This window comes from Ochotona curzoniae, unplaced genomic scaffold, assembly GCF_017591425.1.
Source record: "Ochotona curzoniae isolate NIBS_2020 unplaced genomic scaffold, NIBS_Ocur_1.0 contig_78, whole genome shotgun sequence".
Lineage (NCBI taxonomy): Eukaryota > Metazoa > Chordata > Mammalia > Lagomorpha > Ochotonidae > Ochotona > Ochotona curzoniae.
The window spans coordinates 3,448,623-3,471,045 of NW_024466559.1; the positions used below are offsets into that span (position 1 = coordinate 3,448,623).

General features: G+C 47.3%; 1 protein-coding gene across 17 annotated transcripts in view; it reads right to left on the reverse strand.

Annotated features, from left to right (window-relative positions):
• Positions 1–22,423, reverse strand: part of PARD3 (par-3 family cell polarity regulator) — a 465,250-nt gene that overhangs the window by 290,485 nt on the left and 152,342 nt on the right. The window lies entirely within an intron of this gene.

Genomic DNA, 22,423 nt, shown 5'->3' on the forward strand with positions numbered 1-22,423 from the left:
GCGCCAACCAGCTCACCAAAACACATGCCAGGTGGGAGGAAATGGACCCCAAGGAGCAGGGCTGTCCCCGGCACAAACAGCACTGTAGCAGGCACAGAGACATGGACACAGACTCTTCTGGCTGGATAGAATTACAACAATCACCTGGCAATGAATTCGCAGGCCCCAAATCCCAACCACGTCGGGCTGGTTGATTATGAAACTATTAACTCTGTACCTACTGTCCTTCTCGCACTACTGACTTCCTGACGGAAATGTGGCAGCCACGGCCCAGCTCAACAAATGCCTCATGGTATCAGTTCACATGGGGATCGGGATGGAATCGCCCCCTATCATTTCCACTCTACCAAGGGGGCTCAACAATCAGGTAATTAGATTTTGAAATTATCCATTTCATCTGACAAGTCATTTGTCTTTCAAAAATTGATGCTGACTCCTGATTGCATTGAAGAATTCTCTAAGTGCCCAGTGCCCTCTCCTTTAACATTTGTCTTCTATGATTTCATTAACGATTCAAGTACCTCGGTAACTGTCAACTTAACTTCTGACAAGCATCACTTTTCCTTCACTTTGTTATTGCAGCCTTTACACCATCATACTGCACAGAAGTATAACACCTCCCCTTAGCACACTCCCTTTATCAGCCAATTTTCTGCTATTTAAGGATGTGTATTTGGAGCCTGTTTCAGGGAGTTGCAAATTATTTCATTGTCATGTGTTTTTGTTTAGGTTTTTTCCTTATTTTTTATGCAAAGGCAGAGAGCTCTTCCATCTGCTGGTTCACTCCTGCAGTGTCCACCAACAGCTGGAGTCGGGCTGCACAAAGCCTCACCACAAGTCTCCCACATGGTGGCAGGAGACCCAACGCCTTCAGCCATCATCTGTACCTCCTGAGAGTGGAGGCGACACTCAAACCCAGGCACACCAAGACGAGATGCAGGCTTCCCAAGTGATGTCTCCACCAGGCTGCTAGACGCCCGGCCTCACCTTGGTGTTGATCTTCTCCAGTACACACTCTAACACTAAGGGGACACAGCTGTGACATCACTCCAGGGCCACAAGAAAGTATCAACTTGCAAGTACACCTGCTACAGGTTTAATGAAATTCTGAAGCCCGCCTGTGGTTGCCTTGGCCAGACACAGAGATTTTTTTTCCTGGTCCATATTTCAGTGAACAGCTGAGATGCTCTGCGCTTGGACTGGAAACTGGCAGTGTACTACTATTCTTCCTAAACAAGAATCAATCCTCTTAGTAGGAGAAGCAGAGTTAGAAAGACGGACACCTACTGAGTACCTACCATGTGCCCCACAGAACAGTAAGTCACTCGGGGGATGCTGCGTTCTGGTGAAGAAAAAGGAGAAACAGATCTACCAAGGCTTAGCCTATGACACTGTGGCACCAGCCCCTTTGATGTATTTTCAGATATGGGCATTTGTGGGTAGGAGTGGACAGTGGCATACACATGGGGGGAGTCAGCAGAAGACCTCACCGTGTGTGTATGTTAAGTTAAATGCTAACTTCTTCACGTCCATCATCTCTATGCAGGGAAATGCTATTCAGGTCCACAGAAACGTGCAGAATGTCCATCCCGTACTGTTACTACTACTGGCCTGTGAAACATGTTCGTCTTATCAAAAGCAGCATGCTCAGGGTAGTAGCACCCTGCTGGCAGGAGCAGGCACCAAGGAGTCACGCTTCAGCCAGCACTCCTAACGCCTGAGTGACTCCAGTGCAGAGAATGAATCTTACCCCTGCATACCAGGCTGTGGGAGTGCAGGAAGGACTGTCACCTACAGCCCTTTCCCCTGGGACCATTGCAGGCGGGAAGTCTGGTCAGCCGGGGACTGCACCTCTTGGTGACTGCCCTGGGGTCATGGTACATGAATCATGAATGCGTCTCGGGAATGTTGCATCAAATGCTTGTTCCAGCAACTGCCACTCAGAAACAAAGAAAACATGGACTAGGATGCAGCTCAGGTAGGGCATTCCTGACATGGGAGGCCACAACGCAGGCTGGAGAGTGTGTACGTCACTTGCAGGAACCCTGCTAAAAGCACACTCTGACCCGCAAGGGCTGGGGTGCCCAAGCCCCATCCACAGGCGACTCCCACCCCAGCTGCTCCTACAGTCACCCTTGCCTCAAATCAACTGCTCAACAGCTGTCAGGTTAGAAGCAATCATATTGTGTAAACAATAATTTTTAAAAATCCCTCCCAAATGTTTAACCATTAATTAATTGGGAGGGGGAGGTGTCATAGAACTTAGCAATAAAATTAAATTATCGTAGTGTGTAAACTTTCCACTGTATCAACTGCTCAGCAGTCTCCAAGGGAAAGATCCGTGGCATTTCTGATACTTCCAACTTTAATTCCAGAAAGTCTTCAGCAGGGACGACCGCTGTGACGATCAAACACAGGGCAAAACAGCCTACATTTCCTAACATCTCATTGAATTTTTTATGAGATATTTCTATGCTTATATTTGTGTGGCTTGGGAATCATAACACACATTCACAACTCCCCAGGGAAGTAAACAAACATTTACATAAGCTTTTTTTTTATTAATGTGCTATATTTGGAACTAACCCAGCGTGACAGCTCAAATTCTATTGTCAATTTGTCTATAAAATGGGAAATTCCAATAATCAAGGAGAAACATATTAATTCTCGGCTAAGTATTTTGAGGAGCCCGAACGCATGCTTGGCTGCTTATTAATTGAGGAGATGAAACACTTTAATACTGATAAAGCATTTCTAATAGTCCAGTAGCACTTTTTACAATACAACAGCCAAGAACTTTACCCATAACTCCACCAGCCTGACAACCAGGCAAACAAAATTCTATCCAAGGGCGGTTTCCTAGGCAACCAGCACGGTTAGGGCTAGTGGAGAAAAGGAGAAACACCAGCGTTGCTTTTCCAGTGGGTTTGAGAGACGTATTTTAATTGTCAGCAGCGTTACAGGGACAACAATATCGAAAATCATTTCCTTGGAAAACAATACAAAGCAGAGTACCGCTATCATTAGCGCCAACGAGGTGTGGAAAAAAGAGAAAAATTAGATCCCCCTTCCTCTGGCCAGAATGAAGTCGGGACGGTCATCTATCATACCCAATTCTATAGAACTCATCTGCGTTAGTGCGGATTTCCAATGGGCTCCCTGAGTGGTCTCTGGCAAATCTGGCCACACTAATGGTTCAGCTCCAAAAAGAGCACAACTCCTCCAGGAGAATGGGATGAGACAGGACAAGCGCAGGCGCTCCCGAGTCATGTGAAATGAGACAAGCCAGTGCAAGCTCGTGTCTTCATCTGAATATTCAAATGCACACTACAAAACAGACACTACCACACAACTGGGCTGTCCCCAGTTTTGGCTTGGCAACAGCCTCCTCATTTACAACAGGGAGGGCTTGGAGTCCACCTGGGGTTAAAAAAAAAAAAAAAAAAACTTTCTCTGTCTTCGCAGCCTTTAGAAGGTTTAGAATGGCTCTTGGTCTAGAAATACTGCTCGCAAAACGTTGCACTATGAGCCATTTTTACAATTTTTCTCTACAGGATCTACACTCAGACAGTTAACCTTTAGAAAAGAAAATATGGGAAGGGCCCCTGCCACAGGCTATTACAATGCCTGGGTTTTACAGCAACACTGGTGGGGAGGGCCCCTGACACAAAGCCTGAGGAACCTACTGGCTGTCAGAGGACTGGCCCCTTGTCAAGAGGTCTCTACTGAATTAAAAAACAGCAAAAATTCCATGGGGCCTGCACTGCGCCATAGTAGGTAAGGCACTGACACCCCACATGGGCACCACGTGGAGTCCCAGCTGCCCTACTTTTGAACCAGCACCCTACAAATGGGCCTGAGAAAGCAGTGGAGGACGGTCCAAATGTTTGGGGTCCCTGCCATGCACATGGGAGATCCAGAAGAATTGCTAGGGTTTGGATTGATCCGGGTCTGACAATTGCGGCCATCTGAGAACTGAATCAGTGAACAGAAAATCTTTCTCTCCCTGACTCTCTGTAACTCTGTGTTTCAAAATACATATATTTTTCTAAAAAGTTCCAGGATACGTATTTGGACACAACAGCTATATCAAGTGTCAGGAAAGACCAGTTGAGACAGAAGCGAAGGGGGTGGGGAGCAGAATGCCATGGAACCCCACCACAGTCAAAACCTATTTTTCCTTCCTGCTACCTGGTCCACCCAGGGTCTAAAATTTGGTCAAGGTCTGGGCCACCCTCACATCTCCTCTCCCTGTGCCCCTTACCCAGCCCATTCTGACTGTCATAACAGGAACTCAACAGCAAGTGCCACCAACCCCATCCCCGACAAGCGCCTTCAATCAATTCAGAAACTGCGGCCATTCGAACCGAACCCAGGGCTCTCTGGGGCTGGCCCACACCACTACCGGAGAGCAAGCTTATTACATCTGCAGCCAGCACTGAGGGTTGATTATGAAACTCCATCTCTTGTTATCAAAACAAATTATACAGAGTTTTAACTAGACACATTATCTGAAACAGACAGACGGTAGATGCTCAGAATGCCTCAGCTCCTGATTATTTTGCTGCCTTTTTATTTTCATCAGAGCTTCCGGTGCCAGCTCTGCACCTGTAGGGACAGAACGCACACAGCACGTTCCTGGCCACCTCTGCATGCAGTTTTGACTTCAGCAGGCGAGCTGTGGTAATCGTATTTACACAATCTGTCCCATTTTCTCCCTGGGGCAAAAGCTGCAAACTAGCAAAATGTGGGTGGACAAACAGCCCCTTTCTGAACATTCACCTGCACACCAGGAGATGGTGAAAGTTGAAACGGTCAGGTCTGGAGTCACCATGGATACAGGACATGGTGAGCTCGGGTAGTCAGGTCAACAACACTGGGACAGACCTAGAGAGAGAAAGTGACCTGGACAGCGTCCAGGGAGAAAGAGCTCAGGCTAGGAGGTAGGCAAGGAGTACAGAGGGAAGACTGACAGCTGAGGGCTAGGAAACCCAAACGTCCATGGTGCCAGGGACGGGAGGGGAGGCAAGGTAACTTGTGCAAACCTTAACAGACCTCATTCAAAACAACAACAGGGGTAAGCATTCATCCTAGTGGTTAAGTCACTTGCAAAACCCTATCAGAATGCCTAGGTTCGAGTCCTGGCTCCACTTGCTGCTAGTACAGATCCTGGGAGGCTGCAGGCGATGACTCAGATGTCCCAGTCATCCATGTTGGGATACTGTGATCGAGTTCCAAGCACCTGATTTTAGCCTGATTCAGATCAAGCTGTTGTGCAACCCAGCACATTCAAAAATCTCTCTATCTTAAATAGTTTTGAAAGAAGAGGCTGGAGAAGATTTTTAAGCCTGGCGGTAGGAGAGGTGTCAATTATCCATCAACTGCTGCAGACTCAGCTCAACTATGACCAAGTGTCCCAATAGAGAGACTTGCAGAGGCCCCCACTGCCAAAGGCTCTGGGTGAAAGGGCACTATTAACAGAAACGTCCGGCACATGATGGAGTCCTTAATGACACTAATAAATAAACCAGCGAGACAGAGGCATGGGAAGCAAAGCCATTGTTCTAAAAACTTAGAAAGCAATCGAAACACACGTTTAGCCTCTCTTTGCTGCACAATCTAACAGAACGATGGATCCAGGTAGTCATAAGCAAAGGGTGCTCCAAAGCGATGGACAATGTCAAACGCGGCACAGCAGCAGCACCTGCAGATGCCTACGCTGACAGTCAAGTCACAGTCACACGCTGGAGAACCACCCGGCCAGATCCAGGCATGCAACACATAAACGGGACAGACACCAGAGGGACAGGCTCAGTCGAATCCCATCATGGGCAGACACACAATGACGTGCATTCGGATACACAAACACGTATCCTCCCTCAACCTGCCCATACATACAAGGGTGGAGAAGGAGTTATATAGAATAGAATAGACATAACACATGCAAATCCAACACAATGTTTATGGAAGTGGGTATTGTAGAGCAGTGTGTTACAACACTGCTTGGAATGCCAGCATCCCAGAACTCAGATCATGTCCTGGCTCCACCACCTCCAATCCAGCTCCCTACTAACGCACCTAGGCGCCAGCAGGTGAGGGTCCAAGTACTTGGGTCCTTGCCATATCTGGATGGAACTCCTGACTCCTGGACTTTGGCCTGCCCAAGCCCCAACTGTCACAGGAAATTAGAAAGTGAATCAGCAAGAAAGAAACTCTCCCTCTCCTTTTCAAATAAATAAATACATCACTTTGAGGAATACAAAGGCAGGCATCATGATGAAGCCTGCACCTGCACCTGCAATACTACAGACCATTCTAGGTGCTGGTTCAAGTCCCAGCTGCTCCACTTCTGATCCAGCTTCCTGCTAATGTACTAGAGAAGGCATCCGATGATGGCCCAAGTCCTTGGGGTGCTGTCACCCATGTGGGAGACTCATAGCCTCAGCCTGCCCCAGTCCCAGCTACTCCAGCAACAGAAAAATTATAAAGACAAGTGAAAGATATGCAGTGTCAAAATAATTAACACTAAGTCCCCAACTAGGGAAAAAAATGTAAAGAAAAGAAAGCTGCCCAAAACCATAAAGTCACAATTGAGGCACTAGCTATGTAAAAGTACATGCTGACAGGACGCCACATGGGCAGTTAAGGCTTTTGTTTTTGCTTTGTTGTTTACACACTTATTTATTTGACAGTTGGAGGAGGAGGGCGAGCATGGATCTTCCATCCGTGGTTCAGTCTCCAGTTGCCACAGCTTCCTCTGAGTCCCCACACATTTGCAGGGGCCCAAGCACTTGTGCTTTTTCCTAGGGCATTGGCAGGGAGCTGGATTGAAGCGGGGCAGCTAGAACTCAAACCAGCACCCACAGGGAATACCAGTGCTGCAGGTAGCAGCTGAACCTGGAAAACCACAGTGTCAGCCTGGAGAGGATGGGGTTGAACTACAAAGAACGGCAGGGCTCAGCTTCCTCCGACATCATCCTGGGCAGGTGGATGGCTCCAGCTGCGGCAGGGAACAACAGGACTGCCAGATCCAGATGCGGATGCACTTTTACCTTGAAAATGAACGAAGGAACTGCTAGTCCCATTCTCTCCACTTCAAGGAAAGCAGCAGCCAGTTAGACATAGCAAGCAGATCTCTCGGGCAAGGAAGAATGCACAACAGCAACAGTAAAATGCTGGAGAAATTTACACTGTCCCGACGTACGTCAAGACATTTCAAACAGTACTTCCCAAAGAGATTAAAAAAAAGAGATGTGGGTATTGAGAACCAAAGTCTTCACACGCGAGCAGCACAATAACCAGGAGCTCACATCCCAGAAAACAATCAACTATAAAAAGCAGCCAAGTGCTGATAGAGACATCTCAGTGTTCATAATTTAATCGGACATACAACTTACTGGTATGTCTCTGGGGAAAAACCCACGCCCAGCAGTAAATATTTTTCTCAAGCAGAGTTTAAGAAAGTCAATGATGGGGAAAAATTATTTAGAGACATAATAATTATGCATTTTTGCTTAAAAAAATTTACTCCATGAATTTTATAACATGATATGGCATTCTTTATTCTTTCTATGCCTAATTTGAGTTTAAAAATAACCTTAGATCGGCCATATGTGGTAGCCTTTTGGCAAAATCCTTTCCTTGCACAAGCCAGGACCCCATACAGGTGCCGGTTCACATCCTGACTGCTTCACTTCCCATCCAGCTCCCTGCTTGTGGCCTGGGAAAGCAGTCAAGGACAGCGCAAAGCCTTGGGACTCTGCACCCACATGGGAGACCGGGAAGAAGCTCCTGGCTCTGGGCTTCAGATGGGCTCAGCACCAGCCATTGGAAAGTGAACCAGGAGATGGAAGATCTTTCTCTATCTCCTTCTCTGTAAATCTGAATTTCCAATAAAAATTAATATTTTAAAAAAAACCCTTAGATCAATACTAAATTTTCATTCGATATACAACTATAACATTATGTGTAGATGCCAATGGACAAAAGAGATGCAAGAAACACAACATGGGCCCTTTCTGACCACCACTGAACTGCCAGATCACACAGCTACCATGTCCATTACCAAGGACAGCCGAAGGCTCCCCGCCCCTCAACACACAAACAACTACAGAAAAACTCAGATTTACAACAACCACATTCCTGAGATGAACATTCTCCATTCATTCACCTCAGAGATACTTAGCTCGATTTTTCTCTCTTCCTCCTTGAAAGGTGGAGCATGAAAACAACCAACCATAAAACCTAACCTCAACCCACCATCTCCTCTGAGCCCATGAGGCCCACACTGGGATTCAGACATGGATACAGTCCTTCACTATCCCACAGTAACAGAAAGGAGGGTGGATGAGCTGCCCCGGGGTGGAGAGCCATCGCCGCCAGCCAGATCTCAGCACGTGCGCTTTTTGATGGAAGGTTTCAATGGTTTATTACACTCAACACCAGTCAGACACATCCAAATGATGATGTGCAGGTCAAGTATTTATTTCTGAGGTTATCAATACCACAGAGGAATGCATTAGATGGAAGGGGTTTCATTCTGTGCAAAATATTGTAGAAACATTTCTTTGGAATTGGCAAAGTGGCATGAAAAGGTCAGTTACATGTCTGAACTCTCATCTGAAAGACACAACATGGGAATGCACAGTCTTCAGTCACCTGGCACTGTCCAGAACCTGAACTGAACGGGATACACGGCCTACCAGACACTGACGGCATCATCTGCAGGTCTCAAAAACCGGTCTGCTCGGGATGTGTACTGATTGTTGAAGCCTGCCTGTGACTGCCATGGCAGGGCCACAACAAATGAGGCCAGGAGCTGCCCACCCCTGGACTACTGTGGCTATGTGAGCAGTGAATTGGCAGATGGAAGACTTCTCTCTCGATCTCTCTCCCTCCGTCCCTTGCTCCCTCCATCCGTCTAACCCGCCCCCCTCAGCTGCCTTTCAAATAAATAATGTAAATAAATGTGCATGCAACACAAGGACAAGGTGGCTGCTGCATAAAGCAGAAAATGGGATACAAGCAGAACCAGAAAAGGATAGAATGCTTAGGAGAATTTTTAATTGTGTTAAAAACAAATCAGTAAATGAGCCAAAATCTACTTCAAGACAAACTTAAAAAAAAAAAAAAAGAAAGAAAGAAAGAAAAGAAAAGAAAAGCCAACAGGTACAGCATGCAACAGGCTTCGGGATGACCCGCTCACAAACAGCCTTGAGAATGGGTATGCAGTCACTGAGCGTACTCTGTCCTACACAGAATGATCTAGAAATCATCTGAAATGGCTCAAGAATGGGGACAGACACACAGGTTCACGAAGGAAAACTACCTCCAATGCTGAACTGACTGATCTGGCATACTACCTTACAAGATTGAGATTTGTGAGCCCTAATTTTCCCTGCTTCAAGGATGTCTCCAATTATCAGACCTACTGCTGGACGAATCACACTGCCTGAGTTCACAAAACCCTATGTCAGGGCCTCACAGCTGAAAGCCATGGGACTGGCAACGCTGGCGCTCAGATACACCACAGTTAGGACGCAAGCTGCCTCCGTCGGGTATCTGGCACTGTCAGCAGAGCAAGGGGCAGACAATGCAATCAGACACAGAGAGTCACATTCACATAAATGCTATTATTATATATCACTATTGTGCTTTCATTCTACTGCTACTGTGACTCTTAGTCTGCCTTATTCATAAAGGAATCGTTATCTCCAATAATGGTAAAGTTCAGTCTACATAAGGTCCAGGAGTGAATGTTTTCTCTTAGCACAAACACAGCGATACTGGATACTGGGGTAGATGAAGACATCCTACGAACCGGCCATGTGATTTTATCTGGCCAAACACCCTTGGAAGGCACAAACAAGGAGACAGCAGGTGATGGCTCCCGCCTAAGTCCTAGCCCCAGGGTGCAGGCTTGGGCAGGTGGGTCCTCTGGGGAAGGCTCTCCATTTCCCCCTGCTGCCAGGGTGGAGGAATCTGAGAGAAGGAGCCACTCTCACCACATCTTGAAGCCACCAGCATCACCATCACCTGGGAGACAGACGGTCACAGGCGTACTAGTGAGACCAAAAAGGTTGGCAGTGGACACGAAGGCAGGACCCCCAGAAGACTGCCAGATTTGGACCAGGTAAACACACAGACCCTCCCCCAATCCTCCCTGGATACCCCACAGTGGATCACAGCCCTGCCCTGTACCTGGGCTGCAGCTCAGCAAGGTACATTCAGACCCTGAGGTGTAAGCTATCAAGCTTGCACTGTGCCAGCCACTCCATGGGTAGACGTGTGTGGCTGACACTACATGGACATGAAACAGGAGAACAGAATTTTCCAACAAGGAGGAGAAAAAGGAAGGCAGAAGCAGCTGGCTTTCGGATGGATTCTCAGGGTCATCTGAAAAGATGGCCATCACCTGTACCTCCATCTAAGAGACCCATGATGCTGTCCAGGCCGCATTGAGGGTCACACACTTAGACCCAGAACTGAAGGCAATTCTCTCCCACGATCTTTCACTTGCCAGTGACCTCAATTCTGCCTCCCACTGCCTACTGCTGCATTCTGGGTAGCAGGTACTGGCTATCAGGAACCAGCAGTGCACTCCAACACCCTCACTCTGGTTATCCGGGCACACGCCCCTGTGCTGCCTGCGCAGACCAACCACCAGCAGAGTACCCACACTCTAAACCAGCAATCATCACACTTGATACCACATCTGCCAAGCATACTCTTTCCAATTCACGAAGGCAAAATTAGCATTTAAAATAAATACTCCTCAAGCTGATTTCAGTAAATTCACCAATGGATCAGCCACATGCATGCTGATTGTTTCATTAAATGGAACAACAGGTGGAACAGCCCAGCAAGACTCTCCAACAACCTCTAGCTAACCTTGCTCTCTGTACTACCACTGGTCAGAGGCTGTCCTCATTGACCACTTCTCCATCAGAAACATACCAATCACCTTCTAGAAATGGTTTCCTTTCCCTTAAGTAGTTTTACACTACTTCTAAAACCGTTCTGAATATCAGTTATCAGCTGTGAGCTGTCTATATTCATGCATGCATAGATATAGTAATATGCAAGGACATTTTCAGGCAGGTCTTAGAGGATCAGGACTACCTCCCACAAAGGTGCTTGGATTAGCTTCCTGCTCATCTGAACATGAGCAGGCATCAGGTGGCAGCTGAAGTTCTTGAGTCCCCCTACGGAGAAGCCAGCTGGAGTTTTGGGCTCCTGCTTTCGGACTAGATCCACATTGAACATTTCACACGTGTGGGCCCAACTGGCTAGAAGGGATGGCCCTGCACCAGGCTGAAGCCAGGGCCTGTAGCTTCTTCCAGGTCCAAGTGCAAGGCTACAAGGATGTGAGTCATCTCTGTGGCTTTCTTAGGTGCATTGTCAGGAAGGTGGATCAGAAGTAAAGCGGCCAGGATGTGAACTGGTGTCCACACAGCATGGCAGATGCAGTAGACAGAGGCTCAACCCAACATGCCCCTCAACATATTTGCTGCCGAAACAAACTTCCCTTCACCGCTAACCTTCTCAGGAGCACTTGTATATATATTTAATCAGTGCCAGAATACGTCTCTTGACTGGGGTGATGGGCAGTTCAGACAAAAAGTTCTTGTATTTATCAGGCTTGCCTTTATCCCTGCTGAGTGGAAGCTGACACCTGTCAGAGAACAGATGCTTGGTCCCATGGACACAGGACACTACAGGAGCAGACAGCGCCCCATTCCTTCGAGAGCCACAGCAGCCCTGGGATGGCCAAGATGCCCACACTCCACACTGAAGAGCCTAGGGTTCGTTAAGCGACTCCAGCTACTGTTCCAGCTGCCTGCTACAGGAGACCATGGGATGCAGAGAATAATAGCTCAAGCAAACAGTCAGGTTCCTGTCACATGTGTGGGGCACCTGGACGGATCTCAGGCTCCTGAGCTGCCTGCTACAGGAGACCATGGGATGCAGAGAATCACAGCTCATGCAAACAGTTGGAAATTCAGATATACAGAAAGAAGGAGAGACAGAAAGGAAGATCTTCCATCTGATGATTCACTCCCCAGCGGCTGCAACAAACGGAGCTGAGCTGGTCAAAAGCCAGGAGCCAGGAGCCTCTTCTAGGTCTCTCACATGGGTGCAGGGTCCCAAGGCTTTGGGTCATCCATGGCTGCTTTCCTAGGCCACAGGTAGGGAGCTGGATGGGAAGCTGGGCCACTGGTACTAGAACCATCAACCATATGGGATTCTCAGCACGTGTAAGCTGAGGACTTAAGCTGCTAAGCTACCTCGCTGGACCCCAAGATGAAGAACTTTTTCTCCAGTGTATTTCTCAAGCACATGGGCTTATCTGCAGCTCTGTGCTTGCCACACACACAGCAGGCACACACCACCTCAGGCACAATCAGTATGATTATACTATAGAAACACACTCAAGGTACACACAGCAATGCGGCCAATGCATAGCATAGCAGGCAAAGCCTCAGCCTTCAACGCCAGCATCCCGTACAAGCACTGGCTTGTGACCTGTCACACTTCCAATCCAGCTCCCTGCTGACAGCCTAGGGAAGGCAGTGCAAGATGGCCCAAAGTGTTAGGGGTCCATGCCACCGACATGAAAGACCCGGATGCAGCTCCTGGCTTCCGGCTTCAGCCTGGCAGTTGCAACCACTAGAAGAATGAACCAGCAGACGACATTCTCTCATTCTCTCTTTCTCTCTCCTTCCCTCCCACATTTAAATACATACATACATTTTTTGTTTTAAAGAAGAAAAATAACTTGCTGAGATGCAGGTACAAACTGGTAAATGGCCATAAATATGCAATACAAATGTAAGCGACTTAAAACAAAAAAAATGAAAACAATTCCAATGTGAAGTGCTGTGCCTCCCTCTCAGAGGCAGCCCTCATGGGCACCACCAGCTGCCCCCTTCCCAGAAAGTCAAGGGCATTCAAATCAGCAGCAGCTTGTCAACTGAGTGGTCCCCATCAGTTCTGTGCACCCTCCTCTCAGCCCAGCACCATCTGCGACTGGCTCGGTGGTCCTGGGATGCCAGGCACACCTCCAGCTGGATAAGGAGCTAGAGAGGACCGCCCAGAACTAGGAACACACAGCCATTTCTGACATTAAAAGCAATGGGGGGGAAAAAACACAACTAAATAAGCAAACATATTTTCAAGGAGTAAACACCAGATCTCCAGCAAGTGCAGCAAGAAGAAAGGACGTTCTCTGCCAGGCTTTCACACTGACAAAATGATCCATAATGTGAGTCTCTCGGGGACATGTACTAATAAGGGAAAAAGACCTGCACACCCGGACAGGATGGGAGTTGAGAAGGCAGGCAGGAGAACCTGTCTATTCACCAGAAATACCAACTCGTCTCATCTAAGGGAAATCAGCATTTTCACACAGTTATTTGCTCCGAGTTACGCACATCTTCCTCCCATCTTCAAAGCAAGATTTCTGGCTTTGATTTAAGTTACTTTTCTGAACACAGTCACAGCTACAGCACCAATATAAAATGTCAAGGATCTCCCATCTCTGCCTTGGTAGATGACCCAACTGGGAAAACCTCGATTAGGACACTGACAAGGCCAAGAATGCAAGGTAACACCTTGGGGTGAAGGAAGACATAGCAGTCAAGGACGAAAGGGAGCGAGCAGGCAGAAGAGCCACTAGGCAGCGGTGAGACCTTCAGGAAAGCAAGGATTGCATCCACTAATGCACGCCTCCCCGAGGCTCCAGTGGGCGCTGGGCGATGCAGACAGCGTGGACCACAAGCGGCAGTGTTTCCACATTGCATGGGAAGCGTGCGACTCGGACTGTGACTCGCAGGTATGGGGGGTCCCCAGAAAAGGCAGAGGAGCCCCCGACAGCAGCATCCTCGAAGATGAGGCCCAGTGACTGCCTGCTAACTAGGCATCCGCACCAGGTCACATGCAATCAGTGGACTGCCCGTCACTCAGGAACATGAAATACTTCATTACATAAGTGTGGAGGGGCTTTTCTAAAGCTTTAATTTTTTTTTTCTTTTTACAGGAAAGAGATTTACTGAGAGAAGGAGAGAAAGATCTGTCCACTGGTTCACTCCACAAGTGGCTGCAATGGCTGCAGCCAAGACAATAACTTCTTCTGGGTCTCCTACGTGGGTGCATGGTCCCAAGGCCTTGGGCCATGCTCAACAGCTTTTCCAGGCCACAAGAAGGGAGTCACATTCTCTTTCTCTCTCTTGCTCCTTCCCCTCATGTCCCTCTCTCTGCCTTCCAAATAAATACATCATTTTTGAAAACAGGATAACTTAACACTACTGTTGGAGAGGAGTGTGACTGATCTTTCAGCCACCAGTTAGAGGTTTAGAAATGCCACTGATACATAGATAGACAGATAGATAGATCGATCAATCCTGAGGTTTGAAGATGAAGTGTTAGCATCCATTAGCTGGTAGGAAGACCCAAGCTGCGTAGCGGCTCCTAAAGCAATGGAGGTTGCAGGTTTGCATCTTGAAGGCGCCTTGGCTGGAATGTTCAACAGAGCCATACAACTTCAGCTCAGCGACCCTTCTCCAACACAAGGCAAACAATGGCTCTGATGGGGAGAACGAGACACACACACTCCTCCGTCTTCCTGTGCTCCAGGGAGGGGAGGGAGCTGAGGGAGAGGAACCAGGTACATGGGAAGGATGGCACACACGTAGCAGATACGGTCACTTTGGAGGGCACCAGGGCGTGAGGAACGGACAAAACACATCAATCCCCAGGCAAGGCCCCACCCCTTGCTTTCATGAGCATATTTCAGCGCCTCCTCACAGTCTGACGTAGGGAAACCACACCTTGTTCACTTTGTGAAAAAGCCACACGTAAAAATAACTTGCCGACCCAAACCACCATCTGCTGACGGCTGGTAACTTAATTGGAAATCTGAAGGCTGCACTGCTCATGCACCATCCCCAATCTCTACGTAAAAGAAAATCTGATCTACGGTATTTGTTAAGAGTCCTCTGGAACAAACACCCTGGCGTACGGGGCAGCGCATGCAGGCTGTCACCTGACCACCAAGCTTGTATGCCAAATTGCTCATTAGGCCTGGCAATTTTCACCTGCGCCTCTAGTTTATAGTTCAGCAGGGAACACACATCAGCCTTCCACTGTCTTCCACCATGAGCTTGCTGCACATCCTGCAGCGCCCCTCTCTGCAACCCTCCCAAGCATGCTCGCCTTGCATACACGCCATTATTTCTGAAATGTCAATCTGGCTTCCAGTGTCAGAAGTTCACTCAGCCTCAACTGAACAGGGGGGTGGGGGAAAATTCAAGAAGCAGAAGAAATGGGATAATGTCGTGTGCTTCCACAGCAGGTGTGGATTAGGGGTAGCTGTGTATGTGACTGCATCTGTTCACTTAACAATCTGCAAACCCCCTCAAACGCCATTTCTCTACTAGCCACTCAACTCGCAGTGCCGTGTGAGCAGGTCAGAGGCGACTACAGAGAGCTGAGCAATCCTGTTCCAACAGGAACAGATCCTTCCAAACTTCGGTGTAACGGGAGAGAACTCCAGAGACACGGACACAGCCCAACCAGGAGGGGATGCCAGTTCTGCTCGGCTTTCAACATTCCAGTCCTGACCAACGGGCAAGAGCAAGGTGACGTTCAAAGGAGTGGCATACACATTTAAAAAAAAAAAAACTGGGAACCCAGACAACAACGCTGATGGAATACTGTTTTTCATTTTGCTGAAGTAAAATATTCACCACCAACCCTGCAATTAACTGGAAAATTACAATAATTACAGCAATTTTGTATCCCATCTCCAATCCAATTAATAGATATATGACCTTGTCAACACGTAATAATCAGATTGCCTCTACAACAAAACGGGACGGGTTTTATGTGCTGAATAGTGCTCGCTCAGTAAGAAGGTAATTATTTGAAATCCTGAGAATATCATTTGTATGCCATGCTCCGTTTCACAAGTTAAAAGGAAATACAATAGGAATATTATTTCTATTTTCAATATATATTTAAATCAGGTCCAGAAAATAGTATTTTAAACCAAAGATCTTGGATCTTCTGGAAAAGAAAAAATTGATCTGTATATTCTTAGGTAAGAAAAAAAAAAAGAGGAAAGAAATGAAAAGGGAAAGAGGATACAACTTCATGACAAAATCCTCCTCTAACATTTACTGACATTCTGGCAATTTCTAAACATCAGGACATTAGTAAGACCTCAACAATTAGGTAATAACACTGCAAAAAAATTTTCCAGGTTATAGATGAGAAAAGACTTTGAAATTAACGCAGCCTTGAAACTGTAAAGTAAAAAAGCATGTATTTCATTTCTCTAACATTTCACAGTTCTCTAGAACATACTCCAATCCCCAGTCTGGACCAGGAACTCTGAAGACTCGGGGGTTCTATGTTGACAAGGAAATCAGTTCCCATTTCCAAAGCCATACTACCTACGCCCCCTTTCTGGCTTTCACAAAGTTGAGGAGGGAACACAACAAATCAAAGCAAACCACACGATGGGAGAAAGGCACTGGACTCCATACCAGGACTGTGGAACCCCAGAACAGACTCCCCAGAATAGCCTGCCAACACAGCCAACACCATGGCCAACACACAAAGGGAACAGCTGCCAAAGGATTTCATTCCAGTAAGGGTCCCTCCAAACAGCAGCACAGAGAACAGGGAATGGGCAGCACCCGCCTGTTCATTTCTCCCAGCAAATTACCCGATGCCAATACTGTCCAAAGGCCTAGAACTCAGCATGCGTGAGGGGCTCCCAACAACATTTCAAGTCCTTTTAGAATCACAAGGAAAGGGGCTGATGCATTTACTCAACTGGCTAATCTTCCACGTACAAGCACTGACATCCCATACAGGTGTCAGCTTATGCCATTCCTGGCTGCTCCACTTCCCACCCAGCTCCCTATTTGTGGCCTGGGAAAGCAGTTGAGGAAGGCCCAAGGCCTTGGGACCCTGCACCCGCATGGGAGTCCTGAAAGAAGCTACAGGCTCCTGCCTTGGGATAGGCATAGCTCCAACTGTTGCAGCCTTTTGGGGAGCAAATCAGTGGAAGACCTTCCTATCTCTCCTTCTCTAAATCTGCCATTCCAATGAAAACAAAGGAAAAAGCGAACTTTCAGAGTGAACAACAAATTTTTTCCTCACATCAGAAGTCAAGAGTAACTCTAGGATCTCTGAAAAGCTTTTGTAAAAATGCAGAGAACCAGGTCTTCAACCAGTAGTTGAAGTTCTCGCCTTGCACACGTTGGGATTCCATATGGGTACCAGTTCTAATTCCGGTAGTCCCACTTCCCATCCAGCTCCTTGCCTGTGAAAATCAGTAGAGGACGGCCCAAGGCTTTGGGACCCCATACCCACTTGGGAGAGCCAGAGGAAGTTCCTGGCTTCAAATCAGCTCAGTTCCAGCCATTGCAGTCACTTGGGGATTGAATCAGCGGATGGAAGATCTTCCCCTCTTCTGAATTTTGCATTGCACATACCATTTATTTATTTGAAAGCAAAGTAATTGGAGGGTCGGGGTGGGAGTGAGCCAGGGAGAGAGCGAGCGAGATATTCCATCTGCTGGTCCACTCCCCAGAGAGTTGCAATGGCCTAATCTGGACCATGCCAAGCCAGGAGCCTTGACATTCATCTGGATCTCTCCGGTGGGTGGTAGAGTCCTGAGTATTTGGAACATATTCTGATGCTTTAGCCGCTGGAAAACTGAATCTAAGCTCAGATGGGATCCTAGCATTATAGGTGGTAGCTTTATCAACACCACCACAATTATTACTCCAAATTTTTTTAAAATGATTTGTTTAAATCAGATTTAAATCAGGTAAATCAGATTTATGGATAGGAGAGAGAGGGAAAAAAAGATATTCCATCTGCTGGTTCACTCCCCAATTAGCTACAATGGCAGAAGCCAAGTCAATGCAAATCCAAGAGACAGGAGCCTCTTCTGAGTCTCCCATGTGGGTACAGGGTACCAAGGCTTTGGGCCGTCCTCTACTGTTTCCCCAGGCCACAAGCAGAAAGCTGGATGGGAAGTGGGGCAGCTGGGATAAGAGGTGGAGTCCATATAGGATCCCGAAGCTTGCAAGGTGAGGATTTGGCCACTGAGCCATCACACCACGTCCTCTATAATTTCTTAATTAACATTTGTAGAGGAGAAGCCATGAAGGCAAGAGTACAGAGTTCTTCAAAATCACAATGATGCCATGCATGGCTCTCATCCTACTTTATAAAAAAACATTTTTAAATTCACTGAAGAAAAAGGGGAAGAGGAAGAAGCGGGGGCCTGCACCACGACATAGTAGGTTTAGACTACACCTGTAGTGCCAGCACCCTATTTGGGCACACTTTATGTCCCAGCTGCTTCACTGCTGATCCAGTTGCCTATAAGGTATCCAGGAAAGATGGCCCAAGCCCTTGGGCCCTGCATCCATCTGGGAGATGGGAAGAAGCTTCAGGCTCCTGGCTTTAGATCAGCCCAGCTCCAGCCATTGTGGCCATTTGGGGCATGAAGCAGCAGATGGAAACTTTCTCTGTCTGTCTGTGTGTGTCTCTCTCTCTCTGCTTTTAAAGAAAAATGAGTAAAATATTTTAATGCAATCATCAGCTTTCCTGAATCTGTATATCACCACACTGCCCACCTAATGACAAGCAAGCTCCTTTGAACAGAACACCCTCGAACCTGAGCATATGAAAGATTCGGGAACAAATCCTTGACCATCCAACTGGCTTGCGGTTCACCTACCCACCGAAAGGACCTCACAGGCCACATCTGCCCAACAGAGGTAACTTCTAATGAAGAATCTTTAATTGACAATGAACATCCACTGTTAAAAGTTAGAATTGAACACAACACTGCAAAATCCCATCTACTTCCAACTTATGAAGTACCAGAGGCAGCCCAATGCGTAACCCTAAGTGACTGCCCTTGAACAGCTGGACTAAGCCAAGGACTTCCAATCAGAGCACTCACTCGCCTGATGGGGGCACTGGCGGGCCTCACAGCAAGCACTGAATAAACTGCGATCAGCTCCAGTCACTTCCACATTTAAAATAAAGGGGGCAGGCGACACATTATAGCCTCATGTGTTTGCTGCTTGCGTCTGTTATACACTATAATAGTCACAATGATCACACAGTACACACAAAAATAAATTTCTCAAGAGTTAAAAATATACACTTTTTGCATAGAAGTATAAATAATAGCCAAGAAAAACAACCAAGTCAAAAATATATGAATGCTGGGCTTTGTAGAACCAGGTATATGGGGAGGGAGAGTAATAGTTAAAGCCAAAATTAATTTTCAAAGCATTAAGAAGGTGCATTGTGTGTTGTTTTTCTACCCTTTATTAAGAACGGTGTTAAAGCCATGCAATCAGACAGAACACTAGGATAAACATCCTCACCAATGATTTCCAAAGACGTGGGTTTGGATTAGCTGGCACTAAAATTCCAGACACATTATTTCAAGTCCACACAGACCAATCCTGTATTCATGAAAGACAGTTTCCATTTAAAATATTTCATAACACGTATCACATCTGAAGAAATAGCAATTCCTGCTAATAAACACCTAATTAGCGTCCACCTCACCAATGAGCATGTAAATGTCATCTTTCTGAAAGCTTCGTTTGCATCAGAATTTAAATAAGATCCACACTTTATGACTGGGTGTTGGGTCCCTTAAAAGTCTTACTAACCTATCCAGCTCCCTCTGCCCTGTGGCCGATTCAGGGGAGGCTCTGGGTCCTGTGTCTCTCCGTTTCCCGTGTCTGTACCTGCTGACTGCATCCTGTGGCATGGACCTTTTCCTCAGCATGCCACGCTTGTCCTCCCTGCATATTCGTAGCTGGACCCAGGGACCAGATTCACAGCTTGTGCCTTCCGTCAAGACCACTTCTTAGGCAGTGCCATGTCCCTCCATCTACAAGTACATGATGCTGGGGGCGCGTCACTGGCCAATCGCTTTCTGCTTCACTGCAGCAGCAGGTGGTGACTGTCCTAATCTGTTTGCAACCCTCACTCGGATTTTTGTTGTGTCATCGTGTCCGCCTGGACAAAATCCCTAAACTCCTGAGTTGACTGCAGTCCCTACCCCTACCGCTGCCCTCACTGGGCCCATCTAGATGTGTCTCCAGCAATTCAGGAGGCCCCAGGGTCCTCTCACTTGGGGTGGTGCTGATGAGGACTCCAGCCTACCCTTGAAGAACATGATCATGGGCCTGGCAACTCCCCTGGCCCACAAAGTCTCCTTCAGAGGCAACATCCTGTGGCTGCCCTTTGAACCACCTAAATCTCCCTTTGGCAAAATGTGCCACAGTGTCATGACTGCATGTCCCATACAAATGTAGGCTTTTGTGCAGGCTTCTCTGACTCAAGATCGGTGCATCTTTTGGGACATGTCCCATTGCCACTGTGCCCGAGACACCAGGGAAGAAGACATGAGCAGCTCTGTCATCTCCTCGCTGTCCCCTGCATGTGTCCACTGTCACATGAGCCACTCTCCACTGCTTTCTTAGGCCACAGGCAGGGAGCTGGATAGGAACTGAAGCAGCCGGGACACGAACTGACACCCATATAGGATCATGGTACTTCAAGGGGAAGGATTAGCCAATTGAGCTATTGTCCCGGGCACAATTGCCACATTTTAAACATACTCCACTAATGCAGGCCCTCTTGGCAGGCTGGGATCACCAATGGGAGGCATTCCTACTTGGGATGCTATAAATCATTAACATAGTATGGCCCCACATCAACTGCCCAGTATAAAGTTGTATAATGATAGCTACTGCCCTAATTCTCCCATTCTGTTCTGTTAGCCTAATTTTCTGGAACATAAGAAAAGTTGTTTAAAAGGCATTCATTTCTGCTTATTCTATTTACTTACTTGCTCCCCTCACCGCCAAGATACTTTACTTACTCTTTAAAGGTAGAGTTACACAGAGAGAGGTTGTCCATATTCTGGTTTGCTACTCAGTGGCCAGAGCTGGGCCAGGCTGAAGCCAGGAGCTTCTTCTGGGTCTGTGGGTGGCAGGGGGCCAACCTCCAATGCCCTGTTAGGCACATCAGCAAGGAGCTGGACCCAAAGTGGAACACTAACATCCAAACTGACACCCACATGGGATGCTGATGTGCCACAACCCATTTGCTTTTTGGCATCTAGGAGAGCTTGCGACTTTGTGTCGACAATGGCATTTACCCGGGAGCTCCTCTGGGCTCCCTCTTGTGTAACTGGTAGTGTGGCATGCCCTAATTTCCTACCACGGCAGTTTGCTGTAGGCTAGCAATCGCATCTCCACCCTGGGAAGGTGCTACTGAGGATCTTGTTAGAAAGCATGAGACCATGATTCACTTTAAAGACTGCTGAGCCCAGGATCTCTGAGCCAGCCGGCCTGGCCTTGGGGGCCTCTTACTGAGCGGTGACTGCTATGAGCCCTCTCTGCACCTTGGGGAGGCAACAGGGGATGGCAAGTCCTTGAGCCCCCACATCCACACGGGAGACCCCATAAAGAAGCTCCTGGGTCCTGCCTTAGGATTGGCCCAGCTCTAGCCATTAAGGCCATTCTGGAGGAATAAACTGAAGAAATGAACAATCACCCCTCTTTGTCTCTTCCTCTCTGTCAATTCAACAAAACTGAACAAATGTTTAAAAAACAGTAAAAATTAAAAAGTTCAAGGGCTAATTAACAGCCATATCCAATAAAATATAAAAAAACCCTCCAGATATGAATTTCATATACCATATCCAAACTTTGCCTGATACCCAAAAGGGGAAAAGACTTATACTTGAGGAACATTGCTCAGTGAGCACAGATACTTTAGTGAACAAAAGGCAGTGAGGGCTTCATTCACCAGAAGGCACAGGTTCCTTCCAAACAGCCAGCCATTAAATCACTCACTCAGGGAACTGGTGCCTGGCAGAAGATCCTGTGCAACTGCCCTCCACAGCACCTTGCAATGCCTGAACTGAATCCAAAGACAGATTTGCAACAGCAAAGTATATCCTTGCAGCTATTAAGTGATACTGTCACTGAGAGAGTTGCGCAAACAAGCAAGTGTTCCAGCGCCTTTGATCCTTACACTCAGAATGAACCTCGTGAAGCAGTCAGCTGCAGCCCACAGCATCCCTCAAGCCACCCCCATCCTGAGCAGCCCTGCCCCACTCCCATCACTCTTGCCTCTAGTTGTGTTAAACTGATATTCCTTCCCGTTTGCTCCTTGAGCATACCTTCAAGGGGCCAGGGAAACAGATGTGGTTTATCAACATCTGGAAGCAAATTGCCCAAATGCTACACGCCGCTAAACACCAGTGGCAAACATAGGAACCCAGATGCATTTTGCAAGAACAAATTACGCACTGAAACTATCATCAACCTCTATCCTATAGCATATTTCCATCAATCAT